Below are 17,449 nucleotides of genomic sequence, written 5' to 3' on the forward strand. Positions count from 1 at the left end.
AGTAGACCAGACAGTGGCCTAACAAAAGGGTACTGATCTGAATATTATGTGCATGGGTTTTTCATTCTGAAATCCAAAGACTAGTGGCTTTCAAATGCTCAGTAGCATAGTGTCTGGAACAATGAGAATCTGGTGGCTTGAGAGGTTATTTTGCCACAGAAGAGTGCCTTAAAATCCTGACACAGAACAGTTCATTTCACCTCAGGGAAGAGTGGTGTTCTCTGGAATAAATATTTCATGTTCTGACAAAAGTGTGAAACGTTGCCATACACTACTGTTACAGTGACGGGATGCTAAGTTACAGAGATGATACATAGAGGGAATAGAAGTGATAATTCAGTTTCTGCTGCTTGGAAGATAATTCATATGTGAATACATTGTCAGTGGTGTGGGAATCTGAGCCCACATCCCTTGTATATGATATGTGTATATAAAGGACTTTTAATGCACTCAAAGGACTTTCTGATGAGATATGAAAGGTGCACAGGTGGTGGCTAAAACGCGTGAATATTTATGGCTCATAAATGCAACAAAATCTTTTGTATCAGCCTTCAATTTACTTGGCTAATAAATCTACCTAAAGTTTTTAACAAGTACAAAAAACATCAAATGCATTCTATCAGATGTAATCATGAACATATATTCAGTGCTTAATAACAGCATTTTTCAATTGCTAAAAACAATGCTTAAATGTATTAAACACTGCAACATGAACCCAAAAAGAAGTAACTATAATCACTGGCAACATGAACACAAAAAGAGGTTACTGTTACCATACACACCTTACCATACAATTATCATGACTATACATGAGCTACCCTTTTGTTATAATAATACATTGTAGAGACTTAAATCTGATACTCTCTGCATTCTATGCTGCTCCTTGCCAAATTCTTGTTCTGTCCGGAGGGGATCTCACTTTGAGTTGTTTGAGGATTCGAGGATAGGTCTAGGTGAATCCAGCTGCTCCCCCTTTTCGGAGATTGTATGTCGTTTAGCAGAATATTAAATAGACTGTTAAAAGTTGTCACAATAATGTATTTAAAGAGTCCTGACTTTGGAGTCCTTCTTTCGCTGCCTTTGAGTATGTAGTGGGGTGTCTCTCTTTCTTTCTATCTCTGTTTTGCTTTCTCTCTCTTGCTCTGTCTCTGTTTCTATCTCTCTCCTCCCTCTCATAATCATCAAATCATGATACCTGTAGTGTCTTGCAAATTAACAATGACGGAACCCTTTTGGCTTCTGACGAACTCCGTAGAGCTATAATGCAATGAATAGGGTGTATTGCAGTGAAGGCCAATGTAGAATGTTGAGTTCACAGTTACAGTCACCCGAATAAAGACGTGTATTACTCAGCTTCATGTATAGCGTAGTTGTTGGTGGTACCCCGGCTAAGAAGACACTACAATACTCACACACCCAGCCAAAACACAAGCCATCAGTCTGGTACCTTACTTCTCAGAAGCCTGTAAACTCATCTGTGGAGTGCCTCAACGTTCATTGTTCAGCTCCACCCCCTTCAACGCATACATGATCTCTCTGGCCAACATCATTCATGCACACATCTTCAACATCCTCTCCCATGCCAATGACACACAACTCATACTCTACCTCTTGTAAAAGACCCCTAACACAAGAAAGAAGTTCTTCACCTGTTTGACTGAAGTAGTTAACTGGATGAAAGCCAGTTGTCTCAAGCTCAACAGTGACAAGACAAAAGTAGTGATCTAAAAGTTGGAGTATCCTGCAAAGATTCAGATGACAACTATTGGCAGCCTGACAGCAAACATATTGTGTATGCTTTATTTAAAACCAGAACATGTGACAAAGTAGCCAAGTAGCACATGACTTCCTTGTGAGCATAGCTGTCTAAAACAGAATGAGACATATGTGTCAAACATTAACATTTAACACAGAATAAACCCTGACAACATAGCTGAAATGTGCTCCCCAAGAGCATCATAATGTTGAACACCCCTTGGTTGCACTCAAGTGCAAGCCAAAATAGTTGGATTCATTCACTTATAAATGGTAATAAACAGCTCTTCCTTGTGCCAACAGTCAGCTACTTCTAAGTTTTGTAATCAATATATGTAAACATGTTTGGCTTTGCTTAATATATCTTGTATGAATTTTACATGATTCCTGTCACTGATTGAGTGTGCTGAAATATATGTGATTGCTGTGTGGAATAAATCATTACTATTTGTTATTCAAATTTAGTTAGTGCTTGAAATAATATGAACGTGATTCACAAACTACATTTGTAGTATCTAAATTAGTTCTACAATTTATTTACTAAAAATGTAACTCAAAAATCTGCTGGTGGAAATCTTCACCTCCACCTCACCAATATTTTCTATGAGAAGCTCTTCAAACATGTAAGTTTACTACATAGAAGTAAATATGGGATGGAGAGTTGCTGAGTGACTGAAAAACAGGAAATACTTAATATAAACTAGCAGAGGTTTGAGGCGGTTAAAGAAGGATGTACAGAGCAACATAATAATACAAGCACCCAAGTACATAAGAGTAAGACCATTGATTTTCACAAAATATACTTCTAAAGTAACTACAGCCCAAAAAGTCACAAAACAGCTGTAAACATACTCCAGACCAACCTTGGAGTAAGTCTAGCACCACATATTGCCACTCACAGGAACTGCAACCTACTCTTGTAGAAAATAATGCAGGTTTCAGGGACGTTATCGTTAGCAAACAGAGTTTAAAAAACATAGAAATTCACACAAAAAAACCACAAAGGTTTCAGAGATGTTATAGTTAGCAAGTAGAATTTAACAAACCTTAGAAATTCACAAAAAAAACAAAGGTTACAGGGACGGTATCGTTAGCCTGACATTTCACTTGTACAAAACCAGATAAATTCAGCCATTATAGTTACCTGAGTTAACTATAACTTGTGCCCTCGCAATGCACTGGTTAAGTCCTCACATTTAACATCACTCATGACATGCTCAGTGACCTCACTGATGGCATCTCAAATTACATCACTGATAACATCAGTGATGACATCATCCAGTGACTGAGTTTAAAAAAAAGTTTGAGTGTTAAATATATATGGCTATGTGTATTGGTGAATAAGTGGGTGTATGAGTAACTGGATGAATGAGTGGGTTTGTGACTGTCTGTATAAGTGAGTGTTTATGTGTCTCAGTGAATGTATGGATGAGTGTATGGTTGTGTGAATGTATCTGTCTATCAGTTGATGTCTAAGTGGGTGTATGAGTGTATTAGTGGGTACATGACTGATTGGTTCACCTTCTCTATGGTTGTCTGGGTGTCTGTGGGTGAGGAGGTGAGGAGGTGTGTGACTGCCTGTATGGATGAGTGAGTACGTTAGTCTGTACCTATATGGGGTAGTGATTGCATGTGTGAGAAACTGTATGGGTGAGTGAATGTCTGTATGGCTGTGTCGGTGATCGAGTGCTGTGTCAGTATTGGTGAGTAACTGCTGATGCAAAAGGCTGTAAAGGTGAGGGGTTGGGTATATGAGTGACTGTATGCATGAGTGAGTGAATGTGAGAGTGGCTATATGGATGAGTACATGATTCTGTCAGTGACTGCATAGGTGAGTGAGTATGTGTTACTATTTTTATAAGCAAGAATGTGTATGTGGATGTAACTGTTTGGGTTAGTAAGTACCTGTATTGTTGACTGTATGGGTGAGTGCTTAGGTATGTGAGTAGTTCTATGGGTGACTTACTCAGTGTGTGAGGGCCTATATGGGTATATGAGTAGATATGTCAATGTCTGTATTGGTGACTGAGCGGGTATATGAGTGGCAATATGGATGAGCAGGTGGATGTGTGTGTAGATCTATAAATCAGTGAGTGGCTGTGTAGGTACTGGTATGGCTCTGTCAATGGGTTTAAGAATGGTTGAGTGGGAGTGGCAGTGGGTGTATAAAACATTCTGAGTGGGTGCATCAGAGATGATGTGGATGATATCATCACTGATATCATCAGTGATGTCATTTGAGATGCCATCAGTGATGTCATGAGTGATGTAATATGTGAGGTCATAAGCAGAGCATTGCAGGGGTGCAAGTTATAGTTAACTCAGGTAACTGTAACGACTGAATTTCTCTGGTTTTGTACGAGTAAAATGTGAGCCTAATTATAACGTCCCTGTAATCTTTAGTTTTTTTGTGAATTTCTAAGGTTTTTTAATTTCTAATTGCTAACTATAACATCTCTGAAACGTTTGGCTTTCTTAGTGGATTTCTAAGTTTTTAAATTCTATTTGCTAATTAAAACTTCCCTGTAACCTTTGGTTGTTTTAGTGGATAGGCGCTCATCAATATGTGGTAATGAAACTACAGTCTTTGCAAAATGCAGCGGCGAGACTGCTGCTGAGAATTCCCTAGTTTGCAAGCATATCCCAGTCATTGCAGTGTCTTCACTGGCTTCCATTGAGACAAAAGATTGCTTTTAAGGCTATGTGCAAGGCCATGAGGCCCTTCATCGGACCAGTCCAAAGTACTATCAGGAACGATTTTCCTGGTACATTCCGAGCAGGAATCTTAGAACTAGCTTCTCATGAACCATCATCATTCCTAGATCATACAAAGCAAGATGGGGAGGTAGAGTATTTTCCATTTGTATAGGAAAATGGTGGAACTCACTGCCTCCTTCTCTGCATTGTCAACCTTCCCTAATGTAATTTAGGAAGCGGCTGAAGACCTGGCTGTTTACCGAAGCTGTGGAATAAGCTGTTGTTAGAGTTAATAGCGTTTTAGCATCCAACTGGTTTTATTGTCCTTTCTTTAGCGCTAAGACACCTTAGGATAATTGTGTGCTTTATAAAAATCATTTAATTCCTTCATTCATTCATTCAATTCCTCCATTTTTTTAAAATTCTATTTGCTAACTATGGCGTCCCTGTAACGTTAGTTTTTTTAATTGAATTTCAAGGTTTTTAGGTTGAGGACCGTAGCCACGGTCAGAGATTTAATGATTCTTAGTACGGGCTTGAACCCGCCCCTCTTCTCCATTGGCTGGCCTCGTAAATGCTGGCAAGCCATTGGATGAGAGGGGTGTCACTCTGATCAAGCCCTGTCTTTTTGCGATTCGGGGGCGTGTTTTTTGTGTTCTTTCTACCCGTGACGTCATACGTCACTCAACAAAAAACACGCCCCCGAATCGCAAAAATGACGGAGCTTTGCGGCAGCCATTTCTGCCGACCGCGTCCGGCCCTTGTCACTTAATCATGGTCATCCCGTGTAGATATATATTTAAACTTTACAGTTACTGTCAGGACGTGAGAACGGCGGAATTCTTGCAAAACCAAAGTACCCTTACTGTATCATGATTTAGAGTGGGAGCGGCGAGTGCTCTTTCCTTGGCATGAAATCAGTCAAACTGCACCCACAACAATACATTTATAAAGTTTTGAAACAGTGGAATAGAGTGTTTTAATTTAGACGGTGCAGCAGTCTGTATGCTGTTTTCTGGGTAAAAGGACGGTCAGGGGATCAAAGGATGCTCCGTTTCGTTGGACTGTGCCGACTAAATACAGGGACGTGCTGGTTATGATGCAGAAAGCACCAACGCGGAAGCCCTCTCCCCGCGGCAAGGGAAGAGCTGACCCGGTCTCCAGCCCACCTCTCCACACCAGTGCGAGAATGTAAAAACAACACCCCACGCCCACCGCCGCTTCCACCTTTTGGTGCTGAGTAGCTGGTGGGTCAAACGGGTGTGCGGAAAGGGCAGCTGTTTCTCCCCTCTGCCCTGCCTAGAATGCTCTCCTCTTGAGGAAGAAGGAGCATGGCGGCTGGTCTGCAGGGCTCCCGTGAGCTGAGGGAGTGAGCTGCAGCATCTGGAGGAGAAGACGGCCGAAGAGAAGCGTCCTGGAGCCATGAGTGCTCCACACTCTGAGTCCCGGTCCCAAGATGGGGGACCGGGAGAAGGAGCGCCTTTTAACGGCGGGGCTCTCGTGAGGAGAGAGCCCCGGGAGTGCAGCCGCATAGCCGCCCCCGCTGCGAGTGAAGGAGGAGCAGAGACCGGCAGCGTTCAGAGCCAGTGAGCAGGGCTCCATGGGGGCGATGGCTCGTGGGTATTGTAGTGCCCATGAGGCCCAGAGTCCGGGCGGCCCTGGTCGCACAGTGGGCCGCAGGGGTGCTATCTCGCCGGCTCACTCACCCTGCTGACCCACACTAGGTATCACAAGAATTACCAGGGTGCCATCAGCTGCCAGAAGGGTGAAGTGAGAAGTGTGGCTCAAATGGTTAGAGCGGCAGATCCTGATGCAGAGGTCTGGTCCGGGACCAGGGTTCAATACCCGCCTCGGCGGGTCTTGGGCTCAATTTCCTCGGACCTGATAATTCTCGCCTCGGTGCCTATTCTTATCATGGGTCCCACTCTGCAACTCTGGGCAATAGCTTGCCTAATCTCCACAGCGGCCCCAACAGCGCTGGGATGCCTGGCTTCTCTTTGGGGGTGCCCAGGAGTGTGAATACACCATGAGTTATTGAAGGTCTAATGAAAATATTGTTAAATTACGCCTGACTGTCAAAGAAAAATGTTTACACATGAAAGAAAAATCAATCAAGTGCCCAAGGATATCTCCACGGTTGTAAAGGTACCCATCAGTTGTCGATCGGTTCTGCCCTATTCATCATTTGGGACTCCCCACACCAAGGAGAGTAACCTGCAACCACTTGATGTTGAAATAGTGGTTGCCCTAGTGCGTTATTGGGTATGAGGCTGTTGACCGTGACAGCTGAATAAAGCAGTGCATGTGAAAGAAAATAGCGGTGTGAAAACATTGAAGGAATCTAAAATTGGAGAAAAAGGAGAGAAAAAAACTTTATTGAGTATCCCCTAATTTTCCAAAGCTAAAAAAGTGTGCAAAATATAGTATAACAACAAATATCTACTAATAATGTTCTTAGAAGGTCGACATGTTTCTGCAGACTGTGGACCCACCTAGGTGTCCTGCTGCATTCTTCAGGACGGTTATTTTGCTACTGCTTGTGCCCCCAACAATAAAAATCGGAGGTGTGTTTTGGTACAATAATGTAAAAAGGAAGGTTACATTACTTTACTGCTAAGTGAACAGGGTGTCCCCTCGACAGGTTCAAGTCCTCCTGCCTAAAACAGAAAAAAATAACAGACTGACATAACATAACATTAGATAAAGATAACTTAAGGCTCCCAGACAAGTTAATTTTCTAGAGCACACTCTGGGTATGTGTATTACATGTCCCAATGGAGTGGACATTTAGTTTCACTCCCAGTCTTTTTTTAGTCTTTTTTACACTTTTTTTTTTTACACTTTTTTTACAACCCCAGCTTACCTTAGTGGTAGGAGGTATGCTCTACGCCTCACCTGGCTAGGGCTCAGGTAGGTGGAGCCCCGCGCTACAATGAAAAAACATATACATACACAGATAAATGTCACCACACTCATTGTCGGCCAATAAAGTTTATGCCATCATTGTATGTACCAATTCTATGGTTTTCAAAAAAGTGGTACATTTCATACTACAGTCAAGTTACTATGTCTCATTCGTACTGAGTGGTTTATTAATTATGTTTTACATGACCCTTATTAGCCCTTAACAGCCGCTCACATGTATTAAAAGATAAGCTGGGACCTTGAATGCCACGCCTTGCTTAGCGTTCAGCGTTTAAAAACCAACCCGCGGGGCCGGTATTTAAGCCAGACCCGCCAGCGATTGCACCTCGAGACAGGCTGAGCATATCTGTAGCGAACCCTGCATCAGAAAACACTTACCTTTCCGTCGGTAATCCAGGCGTCCTCTGTGCCGTTTGGGGAGGTACCGCGGTAAAGGTAAGCGCCATTTTTGTAATACTGAAAGACCACATGTCATCACGCCTGCCGTTCGCGGAAATCCTGTGTTATGCCGCGGAGCTGGTGGGAAATGTAGCATGAGCCACGTGTACTGTGCTAATACGTTCTCAACAGGACTTGGGCAAAGGTTTGTATTGGTTATATATTACATAAGTGAACGCATCATCACGTCTGGCCCTTCCATTGAGCCAATGTGCCAGGCACCCGTCACCAGGGAATATCTAAATAAATTCTGCTTTCATGTCACCTAGTTTTGCACTTTTGATAAGGAACTCCATGGTACACGGAGAAACCTCCGTACATACGGCCATAGTTGTGGAGTACACATCTCTTGTGCGGGCACGCATTACAGTCCCCATCATCCAGGAGAATCATACATTTTACCACACGCATGATGGGGGATGTGGTTCGAGTGTCCCAACCAACAGTATTAACTCGACAACTAGAGCAAAATCAAGGTCTGCGGGATTCACATGCAGCCCGAAAAATAGCGGTATCCTCAAGCCTAACCTTTCATTGAACCCGTATGTTAAGCGGGGATAATAGAGGATGTAATTACCATCCCCCTGTTTTCTGGTGTTGTCCTACTTCTCATGGACTTGGTGGAGTAAAGACACCACATCAAAGAATAGCCAAATGGAACCGTGGGCCATATATATTGGGTGTTAGTCCAGGCAAGTAATATTATATATGATGGACCCTTGTTCATATGATAAGGCAGATCATGCACATCATAGAGATACCCACGGAATATCTTCATTCAAGCCACTCTTATCGGTATTGAGTTTATAAACCCATTTTTGTTCAATTTTAAAGAGAATCTTGCTGATATCCGCAACATGGGCTGGAATAATCGGCTTTTCAATCACTGTCCATGTAAAATCTGTGGGACCATGACCTTCTTTTAAAAAGTGATTGGTCAGGCGAGTTGCTTGTTTTCTGCACCTGATGATGCTTTTATGCTCAGATATTCGCACTTTTATTTTTCTTATGGTCATACCCACATATTTTAACTGACATGGACAGATGATGAGGTAAATTACATTGTGATTGTTACAATTCGTAAGACGTCGCTGCTGCCAGGGACGATTGCTCCCAATGTCAATACTGGTAGACTTGGATGTTTGCGGGCATGCTGCGCAGTTTCCACATGGGTGGTGTCCCTCAACCGCTGGCATATCCCACAGAGTGCCCACAGTTCTCATGTTGGTAGTCTTGGGTCTAGTGTGTACCAGTTTGTCTCTTAGATTGGTACCATGTTTAACTGCAAATAATGGTGGAGGTAACTGGTCTGATCCGGTGTTTAAAATTGACCAATGTTTTTTGACAATTGTCTGTCGCCTGGAGATGCACTCGGGACTGGTTGGTCCTAATAATTAAGACCGCAAAAAGGGTGGCGGACAAAATACTTGTGGAAATACACAACCTAGAGGGTCAGATTAAAGCTACCATCTCAGGCAAACTGTTTACAAAAAGTCAAGATGAGAGCAATAAAAATAATAAAGAGTTTAAAGACTCGGTGCTCTTCTCAAAACTCGAGAAATTCAAAAAAGAGTTGGCCAGGTTTTCCTCAGAAAAAATTGATCCATATATGAGCGATTCCTATGTTCCCATGGTCTTCAATAAGAATGGGCGTAGAGGGGGTTCCACCTATGGCACCTCAAGCTCTGAAGATCTATCTAGTGATTCAGATTCCTCCAATCCGGGACAGGCAACCAGAACAAATAGAGGGAGAGGCAACCGCCGAGGGTGGGGAGGATCCAACTTCCATCAAAATCAGTACATGCCCTGGTCGCAACCTAATCCCTGGATGCATGGGGTACCACCTTTCCCACAACAACTAGGTGCTTATGGTCCGCAATTTAATTCTGAATTTAACAACCAAGTGCCTTTTTTAGGATATGGCCGTGGCAAAGCACGAGGCAGGACACGGGCTCAGCAGGGTCAAGTCAAGTGGAACTTACCGCCCCCAGCAATGGACCTGCGGAGCGGGAGGAAGGTCCCCCAGGAGCAGGTGATAATGTGTAGTTTTTCAGTATTACAAAAATGGCGCTTACCTTTACCATGGCCTGGAGTACCGACGGAAAGGTAAGCGTTTTCTGATACAGGGTTTTTAAATGCTGAACGCTAAGCAAGGTGTGGCATTCAAGGTCCCAGCTTATCTTTTAAAACATGTGAGCGGCTGTTAAGGGCTAAGAAGGGTCAAGTAAAACATAATTAATAAACCACTCAGTACGAATGAGACATAGTAACTTGACTGCACTACGAAATGAACCCCTTTTTTGAAAACCATAGACTTGGTACATACAATGATGGCATAAACTTTATTGGCCGACAATGAGTGTGGTGACATTTATCTGTGTATCTATATGTTTTTTCATTGTAGCGCGGGGCTCCACCTACCTGAGCCGCAGCCAGGTGAGGCGTAGAGCGTACCTCCTACCACTAAGCTAAGCTGGGGTTGTAAAAAAAAGTGTAAAAAAGACTCAAAAAAGACTGGGAGTGAAACTAAATGTCCACTCCATTGGGACATGTAATACACATACCCAGAGTGTGCTCTAGAAAATTAACTTGTCTGGGAGCCTTAAGTTATCTTTATCTAATGTTATGTTATGTCAGTCTGTTATTTTTTTCTGTTTTAGCCAGGAGGACTTGAACCTGTCGAGGGGACACCCTGTTCACTTAGCAGTAAAGTAATGTAACCTTCCTTTTTACATTATTGTACCAAAACACACCTCCGATTTTTATTGTTGGGGGCACAAGCAGTAGCAAAATAACCATCCTGAAGAATGCAGCAGGACACCTAGGTGGGTCCACAGTCTGCAGAAACATGTCGACCTTCTAAGAACATTATTAGTAGATATTTGTTGTTCTACTATATTTTGCACACTTTTTTTAGCTTTGGAAAATTAGGGGATACTCAATAAAGTTTTTTTCTCTCCTTTTTCTCCAATTTTAGATTCCTTCAATGTTTTCACACCGCTATTTTCTTTCACATGCACTGCTTTATTCAGCTGTCACGGTCAACAGCCTCATACCCAATAACGCACTAGGGCAACCACTATTTCAACATCAAGTGGTTGCAGGTTACTCTCCTTGGTGTGGGGAGTCCCAAATGATGAATAGGGCAGAACCGATCGACAACTGATGGGTACCTTTACAACCGTGGAGATATCCTTGGGCACTTGATTGATTTTTCTTTCATGTGTAAACATTTTTCTTTGACAGTCAGGCGTAATTTAACAATATTTTCATTAGACCTTCAATAACTCATGGTGTATTCACACTCCTGGGCACCCCCAAAGAGAAGCCAGGCATCCCAGCGCTGTTGGGGCCGCTGTGGAGATTAGGCAAGCTATTGCCCAGAGTTGCAGAGTGGGACCCATGATAAGAATAGGCACCGAGGCGAGAATTATCAGGTCCGAGGAAATTGAGCCCAAGACCCGCCGAGTCCCAAATGATGAATAGCGCGGAACCGATCGACAACTGATGGGTACCTTAACAACCGTGGAGATATCATTGGGCACTTGATTGATTTTTCTTTCACGTGTAAACATTTTTCTTTGACAGTCAGGCGTAATTTAACAATATGTTCCTTAGACCTACAATCACTCATGGTGTATTTACAGTTCATATGGGGAGTTTGATTGTATATGGTCTTTAAACTCTCCCTTGGACCCCCTCTTTAAAATGTTTGTAACAGGTGCCCAGGAGTGGACATTTCACAGGGAAAAAGCCAGGAAGGGTTCCTAAGCAGTATATGGACAGCGCCGGGAAACTTCCGTTGGAGGTAGCTGTGCGCTCTACAAATGCTGGCATTTATTTATTTATTTTAAGGGTGACTAAACTCATTAACCCTGTCTGTTTCAGTAATCTGCACGTTTCCGTGACACAAAATACCTGCATACCTGCTGTGCTTGCTTTCCTGCCCCCTGGCTGTGCTTGCTTCCCTGCCCCCTGGCTGTGCTTGCTTCCCTGGCTGTGCTTGCTCCCCTGGCTGTGCTTGCTTCCCTGCCCCCTCACTGTGCTTGCTTCCCTGCCCCCTGGCTGTGCTTGCTTCCCTGCCCCCTGGCTGTGCTTTCTTCCCTGGCTGTGCTTGCTCCCTCGGCTTTGCTTGCTTCCCTGCCCCCTGGCTGTGCTTGCTTCCTTGCCCCCCCGCTGTGCTTGCTCCCCTGCACCCTGGCTGTGCTTGCTTCCCTGCCTCCTGGCTGTGCTTGCTCCCCTGGCTGTGCTTGCTTCCCTGCCCCCTCGCTGAGCTTGCTTCCCTGCCCCATGGCTGTGCTTGCTTCCCTGGCTCTGCTTGCTTCCCCGGCTGTGCTTGCTCCCCTGGCTGTGCTTGCGCCCCTGCCCCCTCGCTGTGCTTGTTTCCCTGCCCCCTCGCTGTGCTTGCTTCCCTGCCCCCTCGCTGGGCTTGCTCCCCTACCCCCTCGCTGAGCTTGCTTCCCTGCCCCATGGCTGTGCTTGCTTCCCTGGCTCTGCTTGCTTCCCTGGCTGTGCTTGCTCCCCTGGCTATGCTTGCTCCCCTGCCCCCTCGCTGTGCTTGCTTCCCTGCCCCCTCGCTGTGCTTGCTTCCCTGCCCCCTCGCTGTGCTTGCTTCCCTGCCCCCTCGCTGGGCTTGCTCCCCTACCCCCTGGCTGTGCTTGCTCCCCTGCCCCCTGGCTGTGCTTGCTCCCATGCCCCCTGGTTCCCCTGTCCCTTCGCTGTGCTTGCTTCCCTGCCCCCTTGCTGTGCTTGCTTCCCTGCCCCCTCGCTGTGAATGCTCTCCTGTGTGTGTATGTGGCTCTGGGTGTATAAGTGGCTCTGGGTGTCTGTGTGGCTTTATGTGTGTGTGGCTCTGTGTGTGGGGGGCTCTGTGTGTGTGTGGGGCTCTTTGTGTGTGGGGGGGCTCTAAATTTGTGTGGTGCTCTGTGTGTGTGTGGGGCTCTGTGTGTGTGTGGGGCTCTGTGTGTGTGTGTGTGTGTGGCTCTGTGTGTGTGTGGGACTCTGTGTGTGTGGGGGATTCTGTGTTTGTGTGGGGCTCTGTGTGTGTGGGGGGCTCTGTGTGTGCGGGGGGCTCTGTGTGTGTGGGGGGGCTCTGTGTCTGTGTGTCTCTGTGTGTGGCTCTGTGTGTGTGTGTGTGGGGCTCTGTGTGTGTGTTGCTCCGTGTGGGTGGCTCTGTATGTGTGTGTGTGTGGCTTTGTGTGGGTGGCTCTGTGTGGGTGTAAATACAATAGGTCATGCATTTGCAAGCGATTAAGCTATTGGCATTGTAAATGACAATGACATTTATTTTACGATTAAGCTATTGGCAATGTAAATGACAATGCCATTTATTTATGATTTTAAAAAAAAGAAATGTCATGGGCAATGCCAATAGCTCTACCTTTAATAATGTCGAGACCATTGCATTGTAAATGCTTGTTTAACTAGCAGTCATGTTTGCAGAGTGGTAGAGAAAGGGGGCTAGGCCTCCAACCAGCTCTCAGCAATTCTGCTGCGTAGGACTTGCAGGAGGTACCAGGAGGGCTTTTTGGCCCCCAATGTCACTCTGGAGCCAAGAGGACTTTATCCCACAACTAGTAGTGTACCTGCAGACAACTCCTTAGTAATCCTGCTGTGTGGAACTTACTGGAGGTGACAGAATGGGTAGTTGGCCCTCTAGGACGTCCTTGGGGGCAACAATCCCTCCTATTACCTCCCGTAAGTCCCATGCAGCAGGATTGCAGAGTTCTGATAGCATGCCACTCCCCCTTTCTCCACCACTCTTCAAAACCACCTCCTGGCACGCTCTTTGGTTGGGAGAGGAAGTCCCCAAGTAGCCACCTGTTACCTCCAGTAAGCCCCACACAGAGGGATTGCTGAGAGGTGGTCCCAGGCTACGCCCCTTTCTCCACCACTCTGCTAAGGTGCCTCCTGGCCCACTGCTATTTGGTGGATGAAGTCCCTTTGCCTTCTGAGGGTCCCTAGTGGCAAACTAGCTGTCCTGTTACCTCCAGTAAGTAAACCCCACACAGTTGGATTGCTGAGAAGTGGTCAAAGGCCATGCCCCCTTTCACCACCACTCTGGAAATGCGCCTCCTGGCACATACTGCTTGGGGGATTAAGTCCACTTTAGTCCTGAGGCCCTCAGGATGCAAGGGGACCTCATCGCCCCACCAGCAGTGCGCCGTGAGGAGTGTTTGCAGAGTGGCAGAGAAAGGGAAATGGCCCCTGACCACCTCTCAGCAATCCCACTGTGTGGGGCTCACTGGAGGTAAGAGGTGGGCTAGTTGGCCCCTAAGACCACTCACCAGCGAAGGGGACTTCATCCACCAACCAAGATCGTGCCAAGGGGCGCCTTTGCAGCGTAGTGGAGAAAGGGGATGGGCCCCTGAGAAGGTGCACTTTAGTTTTTTTTAATTTTACGAAGGGGGACTGTGTGGCCCCCTTTACCTTGACCCCATTCCCCAGGGCCTGACCCCTTTTTTATTGAAATAAAAAGGAAGGGGGTGGTGTGCCCCCCTCCTGAAGCCGATTTCGGCCCAAGGGACCCCATCCCCCATGGCTAGATCTATCTTTGAATTTCATTTTTAAAGGGGAGGGGGGCCATGTGGGCTCCCGTCCCCAGGCCGATTCCGGCCTGGGACCTAATTCCCCGGTGCCCCACTATTTGTTTGTTTTTCTTTTTTTTCAAGAGAAAGGGGCATGGCACCCCTCCCAGACCATTTTTGGCCCCATGGATCCCATCCCCCTGGGCCACACTATTTCTTTTTTACATTTCTTTTAAGGGAGGGGGCCACGCTGCCCCCCCATCCCAGGCCATTTTCGGCCGGGGACACCCTCCCCCAGGTCATGGCCATCTCCTTGGGGACTACATGGGGTGCCAGAAGCTCCCCCTTTTCCTGGATGTCTCCCACCTTCTGCGGGAGCCGTCATTGATTTTTACCCCCAGGGAGCTGCTAAGATGCAGCTCCAAGGGAGTAAAAAGCAAAGTGTGCTTGGTTTGACCAAACGAGAACAAAGTGCTCTTGCTTGGTCAAAGCAAGCACACTTCTTTGCTATGGAAGGGCGGGAGAACTGCTCCTGCCATCCCATAGCAAACTGCAATATCCCGGGGTGGGCACCCCGGGATATTGCTGGAGCCGGCCTTGGGGGTGGTAGTCCCCAGGGCCATTTAAGGCTCCAGGAGGGGGGCTGCATGGGCCCCGTCCCATTTTTTAAATAGCCCCAGGGAGGTGGTGGCCCCAGGGCAGTGGAGAGGGCATGTGGTCCCCTGCATTTTTCTATACTAGCCCCAGGGAGGTATCGGTCCCCTGGCCTGCTTGGGGGGGCCGGAGCCCCTATGCATCTTCTTTTTTCATTATATCCCCAGGGAGGTGGCGGTCTCCGGTGCTGATGGTAGGCCGCGTGGCCCCCTCTCATTTAAACAATTTAGCCTGGGGGAGGTGGCAGACCCAGGTCTGCCCCCATGCATTATAATTATAATTATGCCCCGTAGGGGTGGCGGTCCGCTGGGTTGTGGGAGGCTGCATGCCCCCCTCTTCAAACTATAAGCCCAGGGAGGTGGCAGGTCCCGCCTCCTTTTATCTAATTGCCCCCAGGACCTGTCCCGTCTGGGAGCCTAAAGTAAACAAAGCACAGGAGGCTGTGCTTCATTTTTTTTTGGCTGGATTCACAGATCCACTGTGAATCCCGTCAAAGTTTTTTTTTTTATGCTTTTGGGCCCTAGCAGGCCTAGGGGTTCAGGGTGTTTACGGCCTTTCCCCTTTTTTCATTTTTTAACTTATTTTCTTGTGACTCGGTTGAACCGAGTCTCAAGATGGCTGCCAACACTTCCTGGTTTGAAGAGTTAGCAGCCAATCAGATCTCAGGCATGAGAACGGGAGGGTTCGGGAATCCTCATCGGCCACAGTTGTATATCTGAGAAATCTATACATTTCTCAGGAACTACAGATAGATTTACACCATTTAACAAAAAGAGTGCGATCTGGTCCAAAAGCTACCTTTCTTCCACATTTGGTGTAATTCCGTTCTGCAGTTTGGGCAGTAGCTGCGTTAACAGAATCCTATGGAAATTAACATGATGGAAAATCATTTTTGGCACCCCCTTTTTCTTGGCCCCTGTTTGACGGATCACTCTGAAATTTTTAAGGCAACAGCTGACGTGACTGCCTCATTAGTTTTGAAAAATTCACGAAGATTTGTCAGATTGCGCCAAAGTTATTGGCAAATCAAAAAATGCTATTCCTATGAAAACTAGCTCCTAACTATAACTACCTACTGGCGACTGCTAGTAGGTAATTTACACACATGGCACCCAGCGGCCAAGTAGTGGAATTTTTTTACCTCGATCGTGAATTATTTCCTGCTCTTGCTTTTAAATTCTCCTACTAGCCCAGATGATGAGGAACCCCAAGCAACCACAGGTGGAAACTGCATCGACCCCTTAGGTCATGTGAACAATGTCTCTGAATTGAACTGGAGTCTGATCATTGGAGACCATTGTTCAGTACGAACCTGTATACTCTGTATTTTGCCTATTGTTCCATTGGCATCGTGTATTATACAAACTACATCCCTGACTTATGGCCTCTCACCATATAATCACTTGAGCAAGGAGCATTTATCTTTGGAAACTGCTATGAGTTTGATACAATTACTTATTAAAGTTGATCAGGTCTTGTGGAAAAGTTTAGGTTCAATTGGAACTATTGTGTGCGTTACTGTTCATGTACCTGGATACAAGTATGTTTAGGGTTGCCCCTAGGAGTGTCAGCAGATGGATGATCTGGAAGTTATCCAATGTAGTGAAGCATCTCATGAGGGCTTCCATTCCAACATCATGTATTCTCACTTAAAAATTCAAATGGTGTCAGACCCTTGGGTCTGCAGACGTTTGGATTCTGGACGATAAGGTTCTGCCAATCTTAGGCATCTGGCCAGTGGACAGATGCTGCTTCTGTACAGCTATGTGCTGTCTCTTCTCATGAGAGAACTGGCATTTCTTAAGATGGACGTTCCAAAGACCTGTCCGAAGGAACAAAGTGGGGTACTAAGAAGTGAATCCAGCACAACAGTTGTTAAGATATGGAGTGTAGTTGTAACGTTCGAGTGGGGAAACCTTTTTCGGTGAAAGGGAGTGTGGTTTTGGGTGGGGGTTACTAATATATATGTGGAAATTAGTGTCTGTTTTGGCAGTGCTGTTCTCCACTAGTTTAAGAGGTTATGACTGTCATGGGGTGAGTTGGGATGATGCGCAAGTCAAGAAGTCTATTTTGGGGAGATCTCCTAGAGTTTTAATGATGGGAGGACAAATTGAAGACTAGAGAGTTTTAATAATAGAAGTGCTGTATTGTGAGTTCAACTTTCACTGAGTTGGTGGTGTAAGGTGTTATGGCATCTGTGATACGGCATACTGATGTGATATTTAAAGCTAAGTGAAGCTTAATTGAGGAACTTGGTGCAGTATTGTGTAGAGTGACATGATTTGTGGGCAGAAGGGTGGTGTTCTATGCGAAGAGTTGGCATTTATTTATTTATTTATAAAGTTTTATATAGCATGAACAAGATCCCGAAGGATATCATAGCACTTTACAAAAAGGATGGAAGGAGAGTAACATGCAATATCGACATTAAGTAGGAATAAAAGCAAGAATAA

Source organism: Lissotriton helveticus, chromosome 3_1 (assembly GCF_964261635.1).
Source record: "Lissotriton helveticus chromosome 3_1, aLisHel1.1, whole genome shotgun sequence".
Lineage (NCBI taxonomy): Eukaryota > Metazoa > Chordata > Amphibia > Caudata > Salamandridae > Lissotriton > Lissotriton helveticus.